Here is a 14,193-nt window from a genome sequence, read left to right on the forward strand (position 1 = left end):
TATAAAAGTAAATAGAAGACGTTTATTTAGATGTTGAATTGACTGACAGAGCAACAGAGACAAAATGTTTATTGATATTAACCAGAATACAGAAGCCGATAAATGAATCTTCCATAAACCAGTTGTGTGTAATTAAATATGAGTGATGAACAGGAAGAAACTGCAAACTGAACAGGAAGAGCAGCACAGATCACCCAAATAACATTTAAGGCTTTAAACTCTCCTTGTTATCCATGTGGATACTGTGAAGAGAAGAGAGACAGAGAAACTTAAAATTGCTTCTTTTTTTTTGATGAAGTATTTGGCCACAAGAGGGCAGTGTTGTAATATTCCGGTTTGATTAAAGCAGAACTCACAAAGAAACACACAAGGGGGATCTTGTTCCAGGTAAAGGTTAAAAGTGTTACCAGAATCAGTTTGATAAAAAACAAAGGTTCACCCACTCAGTATGAAATTAATAGGTTTGCACCAGAAATAATTTATTCAGAAACCCAAAATTTGAATAGTTAATCAACCTAAATCAACATCAAAACCCACCCAAAATATCAAGAGTCTGATTTGTCTTGTCAAGCCGATTCACAAACCACACTTAAAAAATAGAAAATCCCAAAAGTCCTGTTCCTTTTTTATATTTTGTCCATAAAGGAGTCCCATACATCCAAATCTAACCACGACCTGAAAGCGTCGCTCCGTATTAATCCCCGTCTTCTTCCCGAAGAAAAATCCAAAACGTCAAAAATGAACCCCAAAAAGATGAGAAAAAAGAAGAGTGGTACCACCCCAAAAACCCCCCAAAAGAAAAATAAAGTCCAGATCTCACCGGGAGCGTCCCTTTTCCCCCCGGTGGTTTCCTCCATGGACTGTCGTCGTCCTTCTGCACCGGGCGGCGTTCCCTCGGTGCACCCTCCGGTCCAGGCTTCCGGGCCCGATCTGTGGCGCTGGGACGAACCTTAATCGAACCTTAATCGATGTTTTATCTTTTTGTTACTTTTCTTTGGATTAAACAGACACTAAGGATAAGGCCAAAACTCCCGCTGCACAGTTCGACACGAGCGTCTTTCTTACAAATTGCGCCGCGCCTTCCGGCGCACACGCCCCCTTTTTATCTCTAATTCCCACACACCTGGCCCCAAACATGATTTACCCAACATCAGTTTTTTTTTATAAGTGGAACTTCGACATTTTTTCTTATGTTTTTATTTATAATGAAATCCACAACTGTTCCACTAGACAGCTTGGCCTTTTTAACATTTATTATATTTGCTGAGAAAAACAAAACATAGTGGTTATGTTACAGTGTTTCACATGACTGAAAAGAATGTTTCCCAATAAACTGGTGTATTTAGTTTGAGGTGATATTTTTCATCCTTTTATTTTCGTATGCCTTTTTTCCCTTGTAGAGGTTTTATGGTTTTGCATAAAAACTGCAGTGTCATTGTTGGCAGAAGAAGCAGATGCATGATAAATCCCTCCTTACATATGACAGCGCTTTGGATTATCTGTCTTTTTGATGTAGTTTTCAAATTTAAAAGTCTTTCATTGACGGAATGCAGTAAAATAAAAAGATCATTTTTTATTGAAACCAGAATTTATATCATATTTTGTAACTTAGTAAGTTTTTTTCCCCACACACACCAATGCGATGGTTGCCATGATTCAAAGATGGGAACCTAAAACCAATTTGGAGATGTAGAGACAAAACATCAACAAAACAAATAATTAAAGTTAGACAGAGGAGACAGATTGGAACCCATGAACAATCTATGGTGTAGTTTTTACTTTCTAATTTGATGTGTTAAATTTCTAAACTCACAGAAGAAGAGTCCATAATAAAAAGGATCACACAAGGAAACATTTACAATCATATTCAGTAAACGAGAAAATGATTGGAAACTTGTTCTTAAATGTTTAAATCCTTTATTTATGATGATTTTTTGCTTATATCAAATTAAAACACAGATCATTTGCTGATGAGAGGAAGTTTTAAATTGGACTTCATCGCTGCGGATTGTCATCTTCTGTCCTTTGGGTCAAATAGTCACATACCGAACATCCTCCCCTTTCTTTTGTTCACTGAAACAAAAAAGAGAGTTTCTCAGTAAGATAAAGACAAAGATCTGGCTGTAGGAACATAATGTCAAAATCTAAAAAGATTTACCTTATTTTGTCACAGGTCATGAATATTTGGGTGGTGGATTCTGTAATTTCAACAGAAGCAAAGAGAGGAAACTGATTTAGTTTTCTTCTCTCTACAATAACATGAAATGTTCCTGCAGAGACCTAAACTGCAATTTGCTTGCTCCTTTCATCCTTTATTTGTTTGCAGCACAAACATTGATTTCAGAAACTTTTATCCTTTCTTTTGAATGATTCCATATCATTTTACCGTTTTTGTCAGCGTCTCGATCGACTGCAAAAGAAAGAAGTAAGATGGTGAGAAACTATCTTAATTAATAAAATCACAGCCTAGAGAATAAATTGACATGGATTATTCTCCTGCTCTCTCCAAACCACATACCGAACATCCTCCCATAAATTTTGCGCACCAAGGTGCTTGACGTTTGGCTCTTTGGCTTCTCACATCCTCGCTTGTTCCCTTTGCCAAAGGAGAAAAAAAGAAAAAAGATGGCCTCATCAGAAAGAATAAAAAACAAAAAACTTTTTTCCCCCCAACCAAACAGTGTTTTACTCTTACTGAGCTTCAACTTATGACACAGACAATCTCCAACATTAACACATTACTGCTGCAGCTGCTCCAATGTTCTTACCACGTCCAAAATCTCCCGCTTTTGTTCGTCCCTGGTCACCACAGCGGCTGCATCTGCAGAGCTGGAGGCAGTGATGAGCAGGAATACCTGCAGACTGAACAGGAGCAGCACAGATTTATTCATGGTGAAGTAAAGAGTCTGATGAAGCTGAGGAACATTCAAGGCTTTTTATCCTCACTGACAGCTCCATAGCTCCGCCCATTTCAGGAAGGGACGCCAAAACAATAAGTTGTTTATGATGAAATTGTGTTTCCTTCCCTCACTTTCTGATTTTGTGTCAATGCCACTCAATGGATCATTCAGAAGTTTATAAATAGAGCTGTAATCATTACTACTTTTGGATGGAAATCATGTAAAAAGAAAAAAGAGCTAATATGGAACAGTGTTGATTGTAGAAGATGGCCTTGAAGAAATGTTAGCGGTAGGAACTGAGTCTGCTTTAACAGCAGAAATAACTATTAATGTTGCAGCATCAATATTATTTAGAGCTTGAAGAAAGAGTTAGAAAACAGGAACTTGAAAGGTAGAGATTAAATGTTCTTCTGTGATGTGAAGCCAAAGTAGCCGCCGAGTTCAGGGCATTAAAGGCAAGACCTGCTTAAGGAGGGTATTCAGGTCAGACTCTAGATGATCAAATTTAAGAAAACATTTAATGACTGCTAATTTTCTGAGAGACGCTTTACAGATCCAGCTAGATCTACAGTTATATTCAATAAATTGAAAATTAATGAAGAATTTATGTATTTCAGTATCTCAGTTTACAAATCAAACACATTATATAGATTCATTCCACACAGACTAATGTTTCAAAGCGTTTATTTCTGTTATTGATGATTTCATTCCTGCAACTGATAAAAACATGACATTCAAGATCTGAATATTGCATCAGACCAACAAATAAAAATTGTTGGTCTTACACCCGCAGAAACAGATATAAACAGGCAAGATAGATGGGAAAGAACAAGCCATAAAAAAGAAAGAAGGAATGAGGGCAGTGAAGGAATGATTTTAATTGACATTTTGACAGAGATAAAGTGACAGGATGTGTTTCCACGAATTTGTGATTCTTGGTAATATTACTCAAGGCCAGGTATTTTGTTTTCTTTTTTTTTGTTTACTCAGACATGTTGAAGCAAAGTTGCAATTGTAGAAGAGTTTGCCAAGGTACCATGTCAGATCACCACAGCGAAAACAAAAAAGAAAGAAAGAAAACAGGAAAATTTAGTTCATATCTCAGTTTTATCTATAAATCCCACAGAAATTATTTATTTAATGGCAATTTTTAGTCAAACATCTTTTGGAGAATTTTGTTCAATGATGAGCATTATTGAGTATTATTGTCACCAACTTGTAAAGCCATTGATGGAGGGCCTTATAAATGGAGACTTGCTTGATGATTGGCATTGATGAGCCGTGGAACAATTCTGATAGGCTGCAATTGAGGTTCATACAGCAGTGAGCAGATGAAGTTTGAATTAATGTTTCAATTTATAATGCAACTCTTTTTTTTTTTAGGTTGAATTTGGTATTAGCCATGGATTAAACTTGTAACACGAGGAAATTTTAACATGTCAGGTTTTGGCATTTATGTTTTTAATCTGCTTGAATGGGCAAGTGATTTAATTTTATAGCAATAATGTGTACTTGCGACAAATAAGCAAAAAAACATTTGTGCAGGAGGGCATTCCAGAAAGCGGGTTCTGTGAAACTCTGAGTATGTTGAACTTAAATGGTAGTTTTCCATTCCAGAAAGACAGCTAAGTCTAACTCCAAGTAAATCACTATGTAACAGACTTGCTAACAGAGACATGTGCAAGAAGGTTTTGTTTGAAAAGAAAATGGAGTTTTTCACCTGAAGCTGAAATCTGGCGGGATTTTTAATTCTTAAACCTTGATGTAAAAGCTAGAATTTTAAGTTGTAGTCACTAAAATTCAAAGTTATATATTTTCATATCAGATTAAATTGTGTTAGATATTCTGCTGCAGCCTCAGACTGGGATTACATATCTTCCTCATGTTGATACAGTATACACACACACAGTCAATGAAAACAAAGCTTCAGTGAATTCAGAAGAAATTCCAAAATACACATTTTTTTATTTATTTCTGAAACATTCAGTGCATACAAAATAGGACTGAAGAACGTATTTGAGATGCACATTTTATTATTTTACTTTTTCAATTCTCTAAGATAGAAAGTAAACAGTTGATGTTTACTTTCTATCAGGGCCTAAAGTGATGCCTGAAGGCATGAAAGTAAATATTGCTTTGATCTCAGATTCGTGTTTGGTGAATCAGACAGACGCTTAGTTCTGGGAATTTGAGTCTAACGGCAATAGGGAGAAGTATTACCAGTGGCAGAGGGTGTGGATTGACAGTAATTACAAATTTGGAGAAGATAAAGACGCATTACAGTTTCAGTGGTTGTGTAGTACAGCGCCCTCGTGAGGTACATGCTAGGAAAGCTCTGTGTTGGTCTGCTAAATTTGTCATGTTGCCAGCTTCCTCCTCTCAAAAATATGAGTTATGAATAACCAATAAATCTATCCTAAATTGTTTCAAGGAAGCATAATGGGTCCCCTTCAATAGTTTTACTGTTTTTATGCAGCTTCCATATTTGAAAGTTTTATCCTTTTCTACCAGGATTAACAGAGCAAACCAGTTACCAAAAGTCAAGGCCTAAAGTGGTTCCAGTTTTCAGATGTGGAGTTTGATTAATATGACAGATCCAGGATACATTATTGGAGAAAGTGAAGTCACAATTATTTCACCATAACATTTAGAGCTGACAAAGAGCAGCTTGTGTTCTCTAGCTTTCCTGACATCACAAGTTGAAGCAGGAGCTCGATGGTTTGCCTTGAGGGTTGAGACTGAGTGACAAAAAGATTTCCAAGAAAAATAGATTTCCAAGAATTTTGTTCTTGTTTAAACCATATCTGTATCTCAGCATGTAAAAGTTAATGATGGTTGATTTGTAGTCAGTGATACACAAACTCTCTTTTGTGCAGAGACATGCAGAGATTTGTAAAGAACATGCAGGTGTTCAACATTTAAGAACAGGCTGTGCTGATGAGTTGCTTACATTTCCAGTTAAAGATTGAGATGGAGGTAATAACAAAACTGATGTAAAGATGTGACTAAAGATGTAATTTAACTTCCATAAAAGTAAAAAATGTAACTGAGTAAAAACAAGTGATTTTAATAATGATATAGACATATTTTTTTTTATCAGTAATGCCATGTCATAATTAATGGAAAATCTTTGCTTTTTGGACCAAATTAAACCAACAATCATTCCTTATTAAAACTTTCTTTGTAGCAACCACTTGGAATAATACAGCCAAATTCAGGGAGCTCCAGTCAGGTGAAGTTTAATCTCGTCTGTGCTTGGACATGTCTAATCCAACAAAAACTAAACAAAGTTTAGTCACGGTAAAATATAAAGGCTCTCATTTTCATTGAGAGCCTTTAAAAACAATATAAAACCAAACAAATAAAATTATACCAATCAGTTATCACAAAAAGAAAACGTAGTGTCTAACCTTTCAGGATATGCAGTTTTCCTTTTTAAACAAATAAACTAACGAGATTAAGTCTCTTTTCAAATAAACAAATTACCGTTATCACAAAACACAACTGTGCAAATTTATACCTTATTCTGCTTTCCAAATGGGCTATTTTCAAGATTTTCTTCTGGTACTTTTAGTAACTCTTGCTTGTCAATGTGCTTGGTAAAAACAGAAAGTGCACCATGCCACAAAAAAACACAACTCTTCAAAATAAAACCACAAATGAACACCATGTGTCACTGTTGGACCATCGAACCAACAGGAGCATTTCAATCATTTGGTTTCATTTATATTAATTACCTTTGTTCAAAAGTAATTAGGAGATCTACTGCCATCTGGTGTTAAAAAAAAATATCACACATCCTTCAAATTTAGGTGGAAGATCTTAAATTATTCCACTATGAGTGCAGTGGGATTATCAGCAGACATTTTGACAGCATCAGTTATATGTGCATTATGGGATAAGATCGGTGGCGTATGTAAGATTTTTAATCCTGAATTTTTTAAATCTTGAGAAAGACAACAGATCCCAACAGAGAAATCCAGGCACATCCAGTCAACTCAAATTAGCACCGCATCTTAACGTCAGGTCACACACCTCCTCTTAATACAGAACCACTTTAAACTTTACGCTCTGTCTTTCTTAAAGGACAGAGCATAAAGGGAATTAAACGATTTGTCAATTCTGACAAATCGTTTCAGGACTATGTTTCTGACGTGAAACATGGGGCTGCTAAAGTAGAGCCAGTGGAAAAGGGACATTAGATTATATTTGTGGACAAATCCCCTTCCTGGAAGTTTTTAGTCCTTCTTCTCTTCTGTTTTTTTACACACTTAATGCATTAAGGCCTTAGTTGTAAGCTTGTTCCTCTGTGTTTGGGAAGATTCATAATTTTTTTTTTTTAAAGAAATTTCTGATTATGTTCTCTTAACATCTTTTGGTGCATCTGGATTATTTTTTCTGTATTCTGTCAAGTTTTCCTCAGAGAACGACCAGAAGAAATTATTCTGTGTGCAAACAATGTTGGAAGGTTGATGAGTCTTTCTGCGACAGCAGGGTTCTATTTTTTCCCCCGTTTGAGAAGAATTACACGTGACCGTTTGTGTAGATTTGTTATGTAACTTCCTTATGTAAGTATGGAAATAGCTATCAGTACCTGTATAAAAACTCAATCGTTCCTCAGCTCCGTCAGACTCAGCAGTTCATCATGGACAGATCTGTGCTGCTCCTCCTGTTTGGTGTGCAGGTCTTCCTGCTCACCGCTGCCTTCAGCTCTGCAGATGCAGCCGCTGTGCTGAACAATGATGGATGAGGTTATCGGCCTTTTCCGGAGGTAAAAAGCCTGGAGAAGCAGCTGCAGTCGTGTTAATGTTGTAGAGAACTAAAGTTTGAGAAGTTTATCAATGTTTTTTGGACAAATCATTAAAAATAATGTTTAGAAATTACTCTTGAACTAAAGGAAAACTCAAAGGATATTAATCAGCTTTATGAGCTTAAAGAGTAAAGTTGAGTTAAAGGCAGTCATCCAGTGTTTTTTGAGAACAAGTCTTTTTTTTTGGGGATAAATATTAGCAGATGCTCAACTCTGTGCAAAATAAACTCCACAGGACTGTCTTGACTATTTTGATTTTACTACAGAGATTGAACAACGTTCAGGGAATGAACAGACCTATACCCAGATTTTATGGCCCCCAGTGCAGTGATTTTCATGATTGCTCTGGTAAGAAGTGCATTCACAAACTGACATCTTTCTTTTACATTAACAATCCTGATTAAAATAAATTTATAAGAAGTATGTGGTTTTCTGTCTCAGATTGTATATTTACAAGAAATCAGATATTCCGGCTTCACTGAACAATAAAAAAAATAATTCACATTTTATATGTCTGCTGACAGCATTCATGTTTCTGCAAACATAACAACATAATTCAGGTTCTTTTTTTTCTTTCCCTAAAAGGGTGGAAGAACCACAAAAAACCCAACTTGGATGAAAGAGTAAATATTCTTAATCCTGACATTTATAGACAATGTTTATCCATGGATTTATACATGGTGGAAACTTTCAAATGTGTTTTTTTTCTTGCTTATCAAGTCTCTGTTTTGTTTCCGTGACCAGGAGAAACCCAAGTGGGGACCCATCGACTTTATTGTACCCAACCAGGTGGGATACACTAAAGTCTAACTATTTTTACTTTATTAGTTTATCTCTTTATCTGTCATTCTGATGTATTTTCTAACTACCTTTAGTAATCTATTGTTTTAAAGGCATGACTAATTGTCTGTCACAGTAAACAGTACAGCATCTCTCCTATTAAAACTGTGGTGTCTGGATTTTTTTCCATCTGTAATCATAAAGGCGTTTCCAAGTTTCCTACTCTGTGCTGTGCTGTTTTATTTTGTTTTCCAGTTCAGAGAATTTCCAGCTTCCTTTTAAGTTTGCAATTTTGATAAAAATATTATCTGTACAGCACTTTTCACAGATAAAAATCAGCAAAGTGACAGTAGTCACTGAATAAAATCTAGTATACTAAAGCTGATAAGAGGAATGTAATCAATTTTCAAAATGGAATAAATTAAATATTGTTACTGTTGTTCCCTTTAATCCAAATTAATGCACTTTGGTTTATTGGATTTTAAGACTATTGCATTTAGGAGGAAGTTGATGAATGCCTGATTATGTGTACTCACTGCCTTGAGATGGGTATTTGCGCCAAAACCTCCTAAATGTGATAAGCACCCTTAAAAATAATCACCCAACAATCATTTAAAATGTGTTTTTAATATAATAAGCATGAAAAAATAACAGACGTATTTCCTTGAAGCATTTCATTAGGATGCAAAGCAAAGATTTACTTGAGGTATTGCAAATAAGAAAGTTAATAAGGACAAATATTTTTGGATTTTTATGTGTTGGCAAGTTGTTTCTATCATCCATCATGCTTTCGTCAAGATCAGAATTTCCTTTTTGGTTTCTAAATAACAAAAGAAAGATAGTTAGATCAACACAGGATCATCAACAAAGGTTCTGCCTCACATTGATGAGTACATTGAGAATTTAGGAGTTACTTTAATTGAGCCTTTTTAGGTTTTGTTGTTTTGTTCTTGATGAAAGAAAAGCTTACCACTTTGAAAGAATTACAGGACCCAATCTTCCACCCACAGCCTATGGCTCTTGGAAATGCCATCCTCTCCACCCCTTTGCCTTCTTCCTTCTGTGACCAAATGGAAAAGAAATCTACCATTTAGTTATGTTATATCAGAAATGTAAATAAAATTCACAGCACTTTATGTCTTAAGCATTTCAGTGAGACTTCCTGTCATCTTACCAGATCAGTCAGCTGTTGATCATCTTGAAGGACAGCAGGTTTCTCCGAAGATGGGAATGCTGTAGAGAGCAGAAAAACCTGCAGAAACAACAGGCCCAACAGTAGAAACTTCTCCATGGCTGAGAAACTGAAGGCTGTAAAGGTGTTTATATACACTAGCAGCCAAACACTTGCATGTGAACAAAGAGGAAGTTTCGATAGAACCAACCTTACTCAATCAAAAGGCGTCAGAGATTTTTCCATGAATCGAACGTTTGTTACTTCTGAAGACATACAATATCTGATGTTTTTGGTGAAGCAATGCAGAATGTGGAAATAAGAAAGTTTGTGTCTATCTCTACACCGATTACAGTCACAACCATGTTGTGACCAAAGACAAATTATAGTTCAAATATTACATTTGAAATATAAACTTTGGTTAACTGACTTTTAGTCAATGTAAAGGTAAAAGCAGAAATGCTACATTTGTTCATCACAGACATTAATAATGAGAAACTATTTTTCTTTTTAAATGGACATTATCAACAAACACCAAAAAGCGTTACATTTAAACTACCTTTCAGATAATCTATATGGTAAACAACTGCAGTATTACCACAGTACCACGGTCATTCTGTTATTGTTTTTGTTTGAAGACATTGTTTTATATTTTAGTTTTCAGTGCATTATTAATGAAGCAGGAAAGTGTTCCTTCAAAGTTTAACACATTTTAATTAAATTGATATTATTATTATTATTGTTGTTGTTGTTATCTTTGAGCTTTTTTATTATTGACAGTGTTTTATTGTATCAGATTCCTGGTTATTGTTTTGTTTTTGTTTTTCTACGTGCATTTTGGGTTTAGAACTTGGTATATCACAGAGAAGCTTTCCGCTGACAACTTTAGTTGTTTTCAAATTAGTTTCCTCAAAAGCCTAGACTTTTAATTGACCATTACTTCCTTATATCTTGGAGAACGCAGGGGCTTTTATGAAAAGAGTCCATGGCAGCTCGCCACTGCGTTTTCAAGTTGAAAAGTGTTGTTGAAAGGAGTAAAATTGCTGCAGAAACAACAGGAAGAGAGATTGTCATGTAATGGTGCAACTTCTATGTTTGTGCTGACATGGGCTGTGGCAAAATGAGTCTTGGTATTTGACCATATTGTCACAAAGGGGTGTAGAAATCTAATTGCACCACCAACTTCCCAAAAGGCAACAATAAGTGGGCAAAACAATGTCTGTCTGTTTTGTCTGTTCGTCCATCTAGAAATCAATTTTAGCAATCATTATCTGCAGAAGTTGCAATAGTATTGATAAAATCTAATCGTGTGGACAAAGCAAATGTTTGTTATCCTTATACTTTTGTTGTAGTTGAATTTCTACTCATGTCACAACCCGTGTGGGAATCAATATGATGACATTAATTTCCAGTTTTTGCTTGTGACATTTCCACATTTTTTCTACTTTGCATCACTTCTTTGCATCAGATATTTTCAGAAATGTTCAGTCGACCAGTGAGTGTTTTTTTTTTTAATAAAAATTATTCTTTTGCTTCTCATATTTATTTTCTTACCTCATCAGATGTTTGGTGTAAAATCACTGCATGTCTTTCAGTTTGGTCATACCTTTCCATTCTGTGAGGTGTTAAGGTGAGAATGTATGAATAATGAATAGCAGGGAGTCATTAAGACAATGCAAACCAAACACACAAAACTGCAAATACAGCAAAATAATCTCCACTTATTAATCATTCAAGCCATTGATAAAATAATAACATGTCCATTTTAAACACACATTCATGACAGCATCTTAAAACGTGATTACAATAGCCAAAAATACATTTCTTGTGGAGTGGAGCAGCATGTAAACAAACTGGTTGCTGGTTAAATAAACCTGAAATGTAACTAATTACACTCTATATGTTGGAAAACCAGAATTTAATTTAAAAATTTTAATAAATTGTTACATGAGAAGATAATATTTTTCAAGAACTGACTTAACATGTTTTGTGAATTATTTTCTCATTATATATTTTATGCAGTTTGACACTTTGCACAAGGGTTGAGGAATCAGGGAAATTTTACTCCAAGATTCCAAGACTAGACTCTTTACATAAAGCTTTTTGGGAGAAAAAAATTTACAAAAAAATTCAATCAGACGTGATCAAATAAACATCCGTATATTTAAGCAACTTTATAGAATCAACCAAAAATGCTACAAGTAAAATCTCAATAGTGAAGATTGTCTATTGTGAGGTATTCAGAACTATCTAAACTGTTCGGGTCCAGCTGGTGGGTACTGATACTTGTTTTCTTCTTTCATTTACCATCTGTCTGAAATTTAAGTCAGACATTTCGACACAGTGGTTTTGACATATTATTCCAACATTGTCAAAGAGTGGAAAATTTCTCTTGCTTTTCTGTTTTATCTGCTGAAAACTCCAGCCTCAAAATAAAAAGTGCATGTGTTTCAACTGCACTTGTGGACAGAAGAATGTGCTGTTTTTATTTTTACAAACAGGACCATGTAAAAGTATGTCTTATCTTCACAGTTTTCATAAAATCTTGAAATCTCAAACAATGAACTTGTACCCACATGTAGGCAGAGTTCCTGTTTTTCACTCTCACGCTCTGTTCCTGTGTGCTTCAGCCAGTGCAGCGAGCAAAAGGGTCTTCATTAAATACATTACATGCCTTCCTCGTTGTTTACTAATGTTTCTGTTTTGTCCTCAAATTATATTGGGATAATTTACTTGCCTTGTCATCAAGGATTCAGGCAACACTCCACAGCAATTTGTGTGACTTTGCTCCATTCGTTGTTTTCAGATTTTCTCTCACGTTAAACTCTTAGTTGGTTATCCCCCTCATATCACTGCCATTACTGTGTCTTCCAAAATCACCTTTTGACTGCAGGACGTCACCTAAACCATTTGCCAGCTCAACCTCTTTCCTTTTTACTATTCAGACTGTGACCTATCAAATTGCGAAATATGTTTTTTACATTTCTGCTTTTGCTACAAAATCTCAAATTCCATTTTCTCCCAAAATCACCTGTTCCCTCTTTTCCACCGACTAAATTGAAGAAACTTGATGTTTCTTTGATCTACAATACTAAGCACTTTTTTCTTAGCTTTTTATGATAGTTTGTGTGTTAAGAATAATCAGAAGAATGTGATGAAATGAAAGTTAATTTTCATAAGATAAAAGGGTGAGTAGTGTGTGATTATATGTGTGTAAGAACATACATGTATATGCATGTGTACTGCATGCATGTGTGCAAGTACATATGTGTATATGGAATATATGCTAACCAGAAATCATTAATATATTACCATTTATAATGGTAATATACCAATGAAAATTCATGTTGCATTTGTAATTTATTGAGAAAAACTAAGTAACCAAAATTATCATTGTTGAAGAATTATTGAATTTACTATGTGAGGCATAATAAGAGGAGTCTAAAACTTTGCGTTTCAACATTTGGAGTTACAACAGAGTTTCTACCAGGAGCATCTTCAAATGATGACAGGACGTTCAGAAACTGTGTAGGAAAAAGTCACACCATAGTGAGCTTTTCTTCTGACATTCTTTGGACTACAATGACTGCCCCACAATGAGAGATTTCACTTTAAGTGATGAAGTGTATCAGGGTAACACATAGGGCATGAGTCAACTGAAAACTCTCTGAAACATTACATACTGATTCTCTGATAATATAAGGACTGCAGATGATTGAAGACATTTTCCAGCGATGCATCCTCTGGTAACTCCAGAGACATAATACAAAGCTCTGTGACGTCAACCATGTTGGTTCCTGATTGACTTTGGCTGAACAGACAAAGCATTAGGATTAACTAAGCCTGGCTGTTAGCCTGGTCTTTAGCATGCCGCACAGGATAAATCATGGTAAATTTTGTGCTAGTGTTTTTGTGAAACCAAGTTCAGCCACAATGTCCAGAATATCCCAGCTTTATCCACTATACTCGTTATGTTGAACATGTTGAATCATGTTGTTTCAATCATTCAGCTCATATCCACCACTATCAAGCCACAAACATGACATCTGGCTACTGATAAATCCAAGGAACATTCCAGGAAGAGTGTTGTAACAAGCTCCAGCTCTGAATCAAGATCTTTATCTTGTCCAGTCTGTTTGGGGACTTTTTGTCCTATCCTGTATATTCTTCATTTTCCTGATTTATTTAATCTCCCGTATGGTAGAATTATTTAATCTGCACATACCTATGCTGGCTGATGCCTACTTCCAGGGGCTTATCAGTCAGAGACAGGTTGTACCATGCACATGTTGCCAGTATTACATAAATAAAAATAATGTTATTGTTTCACACTGATTCTTTTAACAGTGGAAACTGTAAATGTGAAAATGGATTCTGAAGCTGTTTGTGTGATGATCATTTTAATCACCACACATTCCCTACTGGACCAAACATCAGTCTGCAAAATGTAAAACTAATTCAGCAGCAATAACCATGAAATGTATAAAGAACACATTGTTCATACATTATCTTGTATGAACAATGTATACAAT

The 14,193-nt window shown here is 35.3% G+C and overlaps 1 long non-coding RNA gene across 1 annotated transcript; it reads left to right on the forward strand.

Annotated features, from left to right (window-relative positions):
* The first annotated feature begins 7,548 nt into the window (after positions 1 to 7,548).
* On the forward strand, positions 7,549 to 8,308 carry LOC129378112 (uncharacterized). Its single transcript, XR_008608026.1, has 3 exons — positions 7,549 to 7,671; positions 7,977 to 8,058; positions 8,296 to 8,308. It is a non-coding gene; the product is annotated as an uncharacterized LOC129378112 (long non-coding RNA).
* The last annotated feature ends 5,885 nt before the right edge of the window (positions 8,309 to 14,193 follow it).

The sequence above is a fragment of the Poeciliopsis prolifica genome, unplaced genomic scaffold (assembly GCF_027474105.1).
Source record: "Poeciliopsis prolifica strain line A6 unplaced genomic scaffold, Auburn_PproV2 SCAFFOLD050, whole genome shotgun sequence".
Taxonomy (NCBI): Eukaryota; Metazoa; Chordata; class Actinopteri; order Cyprinodontiformes; family Poeciliidae; genus Poeciliopsis; species Poeciliopsis prolifica.